At 40.0% G+C, this 12,992-nt stretch overlaps 1 protein-coding gene and 1 pseudogene across 3 annotated transcripts in view; one reads left to right on the top strand and one right to left on the bottom strand.

Moving 5' to 3' along the window:
* TENM3 (teneurin transmembrane protein 3) overlaps positions 1 to 12,992 on the bottom strand; it is a 1,349,345-nt gene that overhangs the window by 667,994 nt on the left and 668,359 nt on the right. The window lies entirely within an intron of this gene.
* Positions 1,534 to 2,216, top strand: LOC103114822 (cystatin-C-like; annotated as a pseudogene).

Raw genomic sequence — 12,992 nt, 5'->3', positions numbered from 1 at the left:
TAAGTAGCTTTTGCGGGTGCACAGTCATTTGAACACAAAAGAGAACTGCCAGGAGGAGGTCTGGTGTTAGGCACTTTCTGCCTCCTTTGTGGATGAAGACTGACCTAGCTGGAAACCACACATTTTGAGGCGTATGTGCTGGCAATCATTTCTAGTTGGCAAGCACAAGGATAGACATGCAACATATTTTTAAAGCGAATACATATAGATTGTTCACATGCCTTTGGAAAACTCAACTGGGTGCTGTGGAAGGAGGGAGGGCAGAATCAAAGTAGAAATTTTTAGGGGAGAATAGAAAATTCTCTATGGACTCAAATCAACCTGGGGATGGGAGAAGAAAGGATTGGGGTGATATACTGTTTTTTTTTAACTCTAGTTTTCTTTTCATTATTCACAAGTAGGTATTCATTTTCTTTTTAAAAATATTTATTTATTCCTTTTTGTTGTCCTTTTTTTTGTTGTAGTTATTATTGATGTCCTATTGTTGGATAGGACAGAGAGAAATGGAAAGAGGAGGGGAAGACAGAGAGGGGGAGAGAAAGAGAGACACCTGCAGGCCTGCTTCACTGCCTGTGAATCGACTCCCCTGCAGGTGGGGAGTTGGGGGCTCCAACTGGGATCCTTACTCCGGTCCTTGCACTTTGTGCCACCTGCGCTTAACCCGCTGCGCTACCACCCCACTGCTGGTATTCATTTTCAATGAGTGTCTTGTTATTTCCCCAAAAAAATTTAGTTTTAGTAGAAAGTCCCTATTGACAGAGCCTGGATCTTAGAAAGGTACCTGGACAGCAACACAATTTAAGACCTGACTGCAAGTCAGAAGAGAAAAATATGTGAAACACTGTCCTTTAAAGCCAAAGAAGTGGGTCGGGTGGTGGTACACTTGGTTAAGTGCACATAGTACTAAGCACCAAGGACCTGCACAAGGATCAAGGTTCAAACCCCCAGCTCCCCACCTGCAGGGGGAATGCTTCCGAAGTGGTGAAGTGGCTTATCAGGTGTCTACCATCCTCTATTCTTCCCACCCTCCTCTCTCAATTTCTCTCTGTCCTAGCCAATGAAATGGGAAAAAATGGCCTCTAGAAGCAGTGCTAGCACCGAACTCCTGTAAGCCCCCCCCCCCCCCCCCCCGAAAAAGGAGATAACATAGTGGTTATACAAACAGACCTTCATGCCTGAGGCTCCAGCATCCCAGATGCAATCTCATGTACCACCATAAACCAGAACTAAGCAGTGCTCTGCTAATAATATATATATATATATATATATATATATATATATATATATATATATATATATATATAAAAAACAAAAGTCAAAAATTATTCTGTTGACATATTCAGGGTATGAATAAAAAGACCTGTATGTAAATGACAACTCCCCAATAACTCCCAGAAATAGCTGTTGCCACCTTTGTGGTTCATATACATATAATTTTATACATTTTCATGATAAATGATACAAATTTTTCAGCCTATGACTGCTACTATTGTAAAAATAACATGTAGAGATTCCGAGCGCTACCTAGCAGTCATGTCTGGTTTCTCGTACTTCCCACTGCCCCCGTTGGCCCTGGCCCTGACCATGGCGCTGGCCCTGGCCGTGACCGCGGGCCCAGGTCTTGCGCCTCTCAGGCCAAGTCCCCGCGGCTAATCGGCTGGCTGATGTATGTGGACGTGAACGAGGAGGGCGTGCAGAGGGCGCTGGATTTCGTGCTCAGTGAGTACAACAAGGCGAACAAGGACGCCTACCACAGCTGCGCGGTGCAAGTGCTGCGCGCCCGCAAGCAAGTCGTGTCTGGGCTGAACTACTTCTTGGATGTGGAGCTCAGTCGGACCACATGTACCAAGTCCCATCCCAACCTGGCCGACTGCTCCTTCTACGACCAGCCTCAGCTGAAGAAAAGAACCATCTGTTCCTTCCACATCTATCCTGGATAAGCTCCATCTCCATGGTGAGGTCCAGCTGCCAGAATGCCTAGGATCTTGCCAAAAAAGGCTGGGCCTTGCTGACCAGCTCCCTTCCTGTCTCTTCACCCCCCACTACTGCCCACCTCCCGACCCCAGAGCTATTAAACCATAGGTGGGTGACCCCTTTCCTAACAGAGCTCCCCCCAGTACACAGCTAAGTGGCTCTAACTTGTTTCCTGTTTCCATCACTTGCCAAATGCCCGGATGCTGAGTGTCCTTGCCCTCTTGCCCTTTCTCCCTTAATAAAAACTAGCAATGGCTCTGCAAAAAATAATAATAATAACATATAAAGTGGCCTGAGATATAGTATAATGGTAAAATACAAGGCTTGCCTGGGCAAAGTTGAGATAAAACCTTGAATCATATATGCTAGGATGATGCTCTGGCATTTTCTCTCATAATAAATAAATAAATATCAATAATTAATTAAATCAATACTTTTTAAAAGTAAGTCATGTAAGTTTCTCCCTCCCAAAAGTTTATTTTAAAAACACTATATAACTATTTTTCAATCTATCTAATGAATTTCAATATATTTTGACAGGTCTAGAATGCTAGTTAATTCTCCCATTTTTGAAAACTCCTATGTTTTGAAAAGTTGTTTTACTTTCTGAAAAACAACATGGAGGGGATTCAGTAGACCAAACTCAACTGCATCTTTTTATTTAGCAAACCAGACAAGTTAAATGCCATTTACTCAGTGAAGAAGGAACTTACAACAATTCCCCATAACTGTCTCAGATATATATATATATATAAAGATTGGGTCCAGGACACTTTTTCCTTAATGACATTTGTTCTAAGGATTCAACTAGGCTAACTGCTTATCTTTGTACACTATTAGAGTTCCTGAAAACAGCATTTACAACTTTCTAATCATGGTGGCAGACTCTCTGCACTTCATTTGAACTTTAGTTCAGACCTATGTATTCAAAAAAATTGTTTCCCTTCCTTCCTTTTCTTTTCTTTTCTTTTCTTCTTTCTTTCTTTCTTTCTTTCTTTCTCCCTCAGCTGCAGTTTCATGCCTGTAATCATGATAAATGATTATGGTCTTGCAGACACCTTGCTAATCTCTAGCTGGGATTTCATTTGTGTGCTATGATTTAGCTATAAGGTGATATAACAGAAAATGAATGTATGTGCTCCAATCTCAAGAATGTGGATAAACTGGAAAAAATCCACAATATGTTCTTGTGTAGTGATAATGTTTAAAACCCAGACTACCCAAACTCTACAGATGAATTTAATTTGTCGGAAAGACTACCCCTTAGTCATAAACATTATTAAGTTAACAGTATAATCACTGTCAAAGTTTAGAAGTTTCAGTTACGTAGTTTCTGCTAAACTTTATCAAATTTAAAGACCCAAACTTCATGAAGAGTACCCAGAAAATTTCGTATGATAAATAAAATTTGAGCTAATAAAATGGTTAGTACTGGACATCCAAAAAGGTAGTACCTACATATATGTTTCTGACCAAAAGGAGAAAATAATCCACTGTATTTTAAGCTGTGATATTTATCCAGGTTTTCAAATTCACAAAAAATAAAGCTACACTACCTATCAAGTGTAATGCTAAAAAAATCTAGCAGCTTCTTTACAGTTAAATTCATCTCATTTTCATGAAGATCACAAAGTAAGCACCTTTTTAAGAAACACTGGGGCCCAAGAAAACTAGAATTAGAACTCTTATTTCTAACAAGTGATGCATTATGCTTCCCTAATACATTCAAATTTTCATGCAGATTTAAACCCCAGTTACCTCAACTGCACATATTTCTTCCTCTTATTTAAGAAAAGCTGCATTTCTTATCTCTAGACAATAGCCAAAAATATAGACTAATTTTTAAATTCTATTATCGTAGTGGAGTTTGTTTGTTGCTTAGAATTTCTGGCATGCAAATAGAGCTTAAGAATCAGTGCTTCCATTACTGAGATGACATTAAATATGCCTTCATATGGATTGTACTGAATCGCTTAGTGTTTAGTAACTCCTAATGAGGCACTCACAAGCAGCTCTCAAAAGGCAATACATCATCATTGCATTCAATTGAATCGAAATAATAATTAAGCACATTCACAGCAAGCATTTTTAGTTATGAATTACAGAAAGGCGATCTTCATTTTTTATACCTTTTTGGGTACAATAGCTTTATTTGAGGGTAAAAATAGTTGTAACCAAATCTCTAACAGTATAATTAGGAAAAAGGATGACTCAATGGCTGTGGAATGTATTAGTGGGTGGTATGGTAATTCATGGATTTTTTTTTTCTCAGTATTGCTTTGTATCCCATATTTTATCACTTATATGTAACATTTGAAGTGACTCATAGGTTATATGATATTCTGAAATATGGTACAACTATCAGGCTAAATGCACTCTGCTTTATTCAATTACTTAATAAGTTCTTAGAGGTTCTTTAGAAGCTTAACAGAATATCCACTTATAATAGGACTGCCAATTACAGGGAAGATCTGGTTTTCCTAAAGTAGGAAACAGTCATCCAACAAAACTTACAGACAAATGCTTTTAACTGCTAATCAATGTGTAAATCCTCTGGTGGAACGCTAGTGTGCTGGAAATCTGTAACATCAAGCAAAAATAAAGTGACTGGCAGAACGAAAAGGATGTTGAGGTTCATGATGTGGTCTCTACAGCAGGCTTTTTTTTTTTTCAGATCAAAATGGAAAAAAAAAAAAAAAAAGCCTCCCGTGGTCCTCACTGCAATATGCCTCTTTGGGTATTTTTTTTTTGTCACCCAAGACAACAAAAAGGAACCTCTATTTGTGCCCTGCGATCTTTTGCACCACTAGATCTATCTTTGGGAAGTCAAAATTGATTTTCCTCCACTTGTCACACTGAAATCTCAACTCCGTCCTTTCTGTTACACTCTCAAAGAGTTCAGTGGTACGGGGATCAAAGGATTAGGAAGCCAAGGCTTTAAGGGAAGGCAGCAGCATGGAAAGACTTTGTGAAGGCAGTTCTGAGCATTTTGTGTAAGCAATCTATTTCAGCTTCAGAGAGAGCGCTGGCTAAGTGGGTGAACCATATGTAAAGTGCTCACTTGACATAGAGGCTTTTTTTTTTTAAGTAGTCGAGATAAAGAGAGCCTCTCCAATGGCTGACCTTTTATTATTAGCCAGAACTCTTAGGACTTCCGCAGAGGTGTCCAGCAAGCACCTGCGGGACTCTGGGTGAGTTCTCAGCTGCTTGTGTAATGTTTGCAGCTGCAGTGCTCTCCTTTGACTTGTTTGTTCCACTTGCTGGCTGGTGCTGTAGGAAATCTGATTTCTAGCTTTGGGGACAGCACAGAAGCCATGTCGTGGGGACGGCTGGACTTTCACCCTGCCTGCTCCCAGGGAGCCAGACACAGCTTGGTACCAACACTGGTTCCACTTGAAATAACTGCGAGCCGTTTACAAATTATTTTGAATGACATAAAGACAGCTCTGTATATTTGCACCCCCTTGTTCCTTGCCTCAGTCTAATGATGTGACTAAAAACATTAACTCATAGCGTTTAGTGATATGAAAGAGGTCTGCTAGCCATACGTTTTAAATTAATAAACAAAGGGGGGTGGGCTGTAGTGCACTGTGTTAAGCGCACATAGTACAAAGTGCAAGGACATGTGCAATGATCCCTGTTCGAGACCCCCCCACCTGCAGGGGGGTTACTTCACAAGCAGTGAAGCAGGTCTGCAGGTGTCTTTCTTTTTCTTGCCCTATCTTTCCTTCCTCTCCCAAATTCTCTCTATTCTATCCTACAAAATGGAAAAACTGGCCTCCAGGAGCAGTGGACTGTAGTGCAGGCACTGAGCCCCAGCAATAAACCTGGAGGTTAAAAAGAGAGAGAGAGAGAGATAATTTAATAAGCACATATCAGAGCTGCCATCTGCTATATTTCATATCTGCTAGGCCCTGTGTCCCATGTTTGACATATGAGAATCCATTGAATCCTAGAAACAAACACCTTGGTAACTGTTCCATCTCTAATTTAAAGATGAATAAACTGAGATACTGAAAGGACTAAAGGATATGTGCAAACATATGGTAAATAAAGGATCAATTTTCATAGAAACAATAGCTAATTGTATCGGAAATAAAATAAATTTTTATGTGGTTCAGCAGTAGAACACATATTTGCATGCATGAGGCCTAAGGACGGAGCACTAGCATGGCAGAGCAGTGTTCTCTCTCTCTCTTTCTCTCTATCTCGCTCTCTCAGTCTGATATACACAAACACAATTAAAAATAAAATAAAGTAGCAGCTGAGAGCTGTCCCAGTAGGGTGAGCACATCATTATAAGCAAGACCTGGGTTGGAGCCCTGGCACTCCATGGGTGCAGCACAGTTCTAAAAGAAGCTCTATGGATAGTGATGCAATGCTGTGGTATCTCTCTCTCTGTCTCTCTCTCTCACTCACTCTTTTCTCATTCTTCTATCTCTCGAATAGGTAGAGTAAAGGTTTGACTTATGATGTCACACATGTGTGCCCATGCTACAAAACAAAGTAGGGGGGGCTAGATGGTGGCGCACCTGGTTGAGTACACACAGTATTAAGCACAAGGACCCGTGCAATGATCTCAGTTTGAGTCCCTGTTCCCCACCAACAGGGGGTATGCTTCACTAGTGGTAAGGCAGGTCTGCAAGTGTCTTTTTCTCCCCTGCTCTGTCTCTTCTTCCTTCTCTCAATTTATCTCTATCCTGCCTAGTAAAATAGAAAAAATGGCCACCAGGAGCAGTGGAGTCATAGTGCCAGCACTGAGCCCCAGCAATAACCCAGGAGGCAAAAATAAATAAATAAGTAAAATAAAGCAAGATTTCATTGAAAGAGCAGAAAGTACTTCAATAGTGTATTTTGTTTCTGCTTTACCATAGCAAAATTAAATGGTTTTAATTCTACAGAAATAATTTTAGTATACTGTCTTAGTGTTAGAACTCTGATTATTTTAAAGTACTAGTATGCTGAATTATTTGATAATGATTTTTTTGTAGGTGGCAGTCTACCAAATCTTAAGTGGTTAATAGTGAGGGTTTATTTTCTTTTATACATCAAATTTCTTTTCAAATTTAATGCCAGAATGCACTTTGGGACATAGCTCTGTATTTGATTAAGCAATTTCCAAGTTAAAAAAAAGGGGGCAACTGCATAAATATAAGGCATGCTGTAGTGGTTAATATTTAATTATGGCATAATTAATCTTCATAGTTCATATGAATTTAATTTATTAGGGTTCTTCTCCAAAACACCACTTCTAATTTCTACCAGAAAAAACAACAACAAAAGAAACAAAGGACAAAAAGTCTAAGAAACAATTCAGGCACTGTATTTGCACTTCTACAAAGAAAGAGTCATGTCCTTTCTTCATAGGTTCAGAGTTTGATGCATACTGTTTACTCTTCTAAAAATAAAAATCCTAGGTCATAGGGGCCAGGCGGTAGTGCAGCACGTTAAGTGCACATGGCGCCAAGCGCAAGGACCAGCATAAGGAACCCAGTTCTAGCCCCCGGCTCCCCACCTTCAGGGAGGTCGCTTCACAGGCAGTGAAGCAGGTCTGCAGGTATCTATGTTTCTCTCCCCCTCTCTGTCTTCCCCTCCTCTCTCCATTTCTCTCTGTCCTATCCAAAAATGACAACAATAATAACTACGACAACAATAAAAAAAGGGGGCAACAAAAGGGGAAAAATTTAAAAAAAAAATCCTAGTTCTAATGAAGGAGAGGGCAGGAGGGGGGAGGCGAATCATCATCTTCATTCCAGGGAACAGAAAGCAACTTCAAGAGGAGTTATGCTACTATGTTATGTGTCCTGTTTTGATGACATGTCATTTTGAGGATGGAATTATACATCTAGAAGAGACGGTGAATAGTGGTGGTGATGAAGTTCTCATTAACTCTATGCTCTATGAGTCACTCAATGCTACCCCATGTACTAGCAGTTACTACAAAGTTAGGAGATGACTTAAAGACAGTTACAAAAAGTTCATGAATGAACAATTACAGGCAGATGAGACATTATAGATGTTTTAAAATCAGCCTTTTTCTGCCTGGTAGAACATTATTTTTTCTAGAAACTATAATTCATGCTGAGAAAGTATCTACAATGGACAGAGTGTGAGTAAAATCAGATGCAGGGGTTATAAGTCAGCTCACCTGGAGGCTGTACCTTCTTTGCCATATGTGAGTTTCAGGTTCAAGCCTGGTCCTCACTTCACTGGAAGAGACTTAGGTGCTATGGTGTATTTTCCTCTGTCTTTGTCTCTCTATTTCTATCTGAAAAAGTCAATGGGAGTGGTGATGCCCTAGTGACAGTAAAATACAACAAATATTAGACAATTTCTGCACAGGTTGGAAGCATGGAGTAGGAAAGTAGAAAGAGTGGGATGATAGACCTAGAAGTATAGGCAGTGCAGTCAAGTACAGCCACCATGGAAAACAGTATGGAGAGTCCTTAAGCAAATAAAAAAATGGAAATATCTTATGACCCAGCAATATCACTCTTAGGCATTTATCCCAAAGACATGAAGTCACTAGTACACAGGGAAACATGCATTCCCATAGCTATATTATTCACAACAGAAAAAATACAGAATCAACCAAAATGCTCATTGACAGATGACTTAATAAGGAAGTTATGGGGGGCCAGGTGGTGGCACACCTGGTCTTTCTCTCCCTCTATCTTCCCCTCCTCTATTTCTCTCTGTCCTATCCAACGACGACAACAAAAACGACGACAACAACAATAAAACAACATGGGCAATAAAAGTGAATAAATAAATAAATAAATAAATATACCTACAGTAGGAATGGGAAAGCCATTTTTTTTGTTTTTGTTTTTTTGCCTGGCTTACAATTCTTACAGCATGTGCAACTGATCGACGTACTTTGGGGTGACATACTACTATCAGACTACAAGGTTGTATGTAGTGTTTTTTTCCAAATCATGGCACATCAGCATCCTTGACTGAGGAGCATTAAGAAATAGCTGAAGAACAACCACTTAAACTGCTGGGATGGGATTTCAAGCACAGCTGTAATGTCTCTGACATACAAAGGAGGTGCCAAAAGCAAAGGTCTGGATAGAACATAAAAAGACACCAAGGATGAAATTTTAAAATGATGACAAAAATACAACTTAGTCCTCCTTCTCCTCCTCCTTCTCCTTTTTTTAAATCAGCACATTTACAAACCCTGAAGTTAATAAACTTAAAGTACTCCCAGTCATTTTTCCTCAATCTTTACTGAGACTTTTTTTCACACACCCCAAATCTGCTTTTAAAGCAGTTCCTAAAAAAAAAACAAAAACAGAGGAACATTATAGTCACACCAGATGTGTGTATAAATTACCTATATGGCAACTTCAATTGGTAAACTTTAACTTCTGGGGGGAAAAAAGCTTCAGAAGCATCAACTTATATTTCTAACAACTCCCCCCATTCTACAGACTGGTTTGTATAGGTCAGGGAACTGCTCACGTAGAGCTGAGAGCATAGATGCTGGAGTCCTATTTAGATAAAGCACTTAAGTAGCAGGGGAAAAAAAAACCTGAAGTAAATAACTTAATTTGTAAGTAGGAAATGCTCCCAGCTTAGTTATAAAATATGACATACCAAGTGAACCTCGGGCTGCCTCAATCAGTGTTTTACATTTTCCAGCAGGCTAAACTCTGAAAAGCCACAAGAAGACATTCTCCCCCTTGAAGATAATCACTTTTATTATTGCCAGGTCAAAGATTCAGATTCCACGCTGCACCCTCCGACTAAGGAACAGCAAGTCCTTTCAGGTCAGAAGGTCCAATATGTAGCCCCCTCAGAAGCATAGCATAATAGTCCTAAAATAACAAGCAAACATGTAGCTTTCTTAATTTGCCCGGTTGGATTCCTGTAATAAGTACTTAACAACTGTAGGCTCTGAGCAGCTCAGCAGATATCAACAAGACCATTTGCCAGATGATTTAGCAAACAAATTTCCGAGAGCGAGTCTCACACACAGGTTGAGTGCATAACATAAGAAAACAGGCGAGGACTTAAGAGATAATAACAGGAGAGAGAGGTTTTGCAAAATTTTAAAAAAGAAAAATAAAGAGATTGAGAATTTTAAGATTTTAAGATCTAGAGAATTTAAACTGCTATGCCAAATTCTCTATCAAAGAAGCTCCCTGGATGAATACTGAGTAACTCCTGCTAATTTTTCACTCCTTGAGCAAATAACCTGAAATTGACTCCTTGGGAAGGAAGCAAGGACAAAAGAATCTGGAATTGACTTCCAGGGAAGGAAGAAAAGAGCAGAAATCACTACATTTGTGAGCACTAGGAAGTGACATTTCAGCAACTACAGAGCAGGAAAGGTTCTCAACAAATATTTGTTGAATGAATGAATCCGAGTCTATGACACTTTGGGGAAATCGACACATCATAAAGAATGCTGACAGAATTCTCAATAAATAATGGGGGTTAGGAATAAGGAGAAGGCATTCATAAAAGAATCACTCTCTCGTGCCAGGAATTCAAGGTCTGAACATAGAAATAGGGAGACATTTTCAGGAATCACAACAAGCTAGCAGCCCCCTGGCTTATCTTCTCTTAGAATTGGGTCATAAAGGGAAATAAATCCCAGTCTACCAGGACCCAAAGTGTTTGTCACCAGGAATCTTGTTTTTATACCATCAAATGAAAGGGAAGCAAATCTGGAAAACACCAAAGGAAGTCAGGCACTGTTTCTCTTACCTGAGAGGAAACAGGAAAAAAGGAAAGATACCTGAAATTAGCAATAGGTGTAGGAGTGATTTAAGAAGGAAGTGAATGCAGGATCATTGAAAAAAAAAAAAGAATATATATATCTATATTCAACCCATATCTGTGACCTTGGGAGAACTACAGCAGTTTCCAAAGGAGGGGATAGAACACAGAACTCTAGTGGTGGAAATTGTATAGAATGTACCCCTATTGTCTTATGATTTTGTAAATCAAGATTAAATCACTAAAAAAAAAAAAAGAATTGATTATAATAGAATCTCAGATGCAACTAAGCAAGGAAAAACGAGGGACAGGGTACTTACTACTTCTTTTATCATTATCTTTATTTATTGGATAGAGACAGTCAGAAATCAAGAGGAAAGGGGTGGGACAGAGTGGGAGAGGGACAGAGAGAAACCTGCAGCACTGCTTTACCATTTGCAGAGCTTTCCCCCTGCAGGTGGGGACCAGGGGCTCAAACCTGGATCTTTGTGCATTGTAGCATATGTGCTCAACCAGGTGCACCAGCACCTGGCCCCGAGCATTTACTATTTATTACTAAATGAGAGCAATCCTGAGACTCTCTGAAAGAAGCCATTAACACCCACACAGGAAAAAAAAATCAGGAGCAGTAGAGTATACTTGTATGTTTGAGGCTTCAGGTTTGACCTCTAATACAGCACGTCAGAGCTGTATGATGATCTGGTCTTGGTCTTGGTCTCAGTCTCTCTCTCTCTCTAATTAAAAAGTATTTAAATTAAAAAGGAAAAAAAAGCAGGATGGAGCAGATCTGATGTCTGTCATGGGCATTATGAGTCTAGGAAAACTATTCTAAGGAAGGAGAGTAATGTACAGCTTGAGGTAGAGTTAAATCATAGTCTGCTATTATGGGCCTAGACATCGAATCCCTCTCTCCATTGTTAGCAGTCATTTCTATCAGGAACAACAAAAAAGACCCCTCTGTAGGCCCCCCATAGGACCTTGCCCTCAACTTGGATCAACAATGGTAGAGAATGTCCCAACCTCCGAAGGGAGGATGGACAACATACTCTATGCTACACCTGAGGAAGATGGGTCGACATTGGGGAAGCTTAGAATGTTCCTACTCATGACCACAGAATGTGAGCTCAGATCTACAGAGATGCAGAGGTCATATAGACTCCGAAGCTGAATATGGGCCCCAGATCACATCAAATCGATGGGGTTTACAGTCAACAATATCTATATACCTTTCCCATATGTGGGAGCTACTCTCTTCCCTGATCCAGCTTTCTGGTCCTTTATGCAACCATGACATCATCTCTCCAGACAATAACTTGGATCCACCTGCATTTCAGATTTCAGGTTCAGGGGAAAAAAAAACTACTATAGCCATAGGCCCTTTGGAATATAACTAAAATATACCTACTAGCAATCTACAAAACGGAGGAACCCCCCACCCAAACTCTTCATCTGCACTATTCCAGCCTTTAGGTTCATGATTAGTCAACAATGTGTTAGGCTTTATATGTTAACTCTCTTTTCAGCCACCAGGTTCCAGATGCTGGCATGATGCCAACCAGACTTCCCTGGACTGACAGCCCCACCAATGTGTCTTGGAGCCCCGCTTCCCCAGAGCCCCACCCCACTAGGGAAACAGAGAGACAGGCTGGGAGTATGGATCGACCAGTCAGAGCCCATGTTCAGCAGGGAAGCAATTACAGAAGCCAGACCTTCAACCTTCTGCAACCCACAATGACCCTGGGTCCATGCTCCCAGAGGGTTAAAGAACAGGAAACCTATCAGGGGAGGGGAGGGGATATGAAGCTATGGTGGTAGGGATTATGTGGAGTTGTACCCCTCTTATCCTATGGTTTTGTCAATGTTTCCTTTTTATAAATAAAATAAAAATTAAAAAATCATAGTCTGCTTTCTGGACTGATATTTATAGCCCTAATCTGATCACTTTAAGAGAGAAAACTTCAAGCAAACAATTTTATTAGGTCCTGTGTTTGTTTAGCCAGTTTTTTCCCCCTCTCCGTTTTATGTATTCCCTCTTTCTGCAAATTGTCTAAATCAATGAGTTACTTTTATGTCTTTTGGCCAGTCACACAAAAGAATAAAGTGTCCCGCAGTTGATGAGAGGCAAACTATGTTTCAAACACAATGCAGTATTTCTCAGTATTATCTGTCAGTTGTTTTAATATTTACATCTTCTGTCTAACACACTTAAATTTGAGCACGAGTTCCAAGGGAGCTCCCTGGACTGACCTGAGCACAGAGCACTCCAACATCTCCATGGAGACTTT

The sequence above is a fragment of the Erinaceus europaeus genome, chromosome 2 (genome assembly GCF_950295315.1).
Source record: "Erinaceus europaeus chromosome 2, mEriEur2.1, whole genome shotgun sequence".
Taxonomy (NCBI): Eukaryota; Metazoa; Chordata; class Mammalia; order Eulipotyphla; family Erinaceidae; genus Erinaceus; species Erinaceus europaeus.
This window is presented reverse-complemented; position numbering and strand designations above follow the sequence as displayed.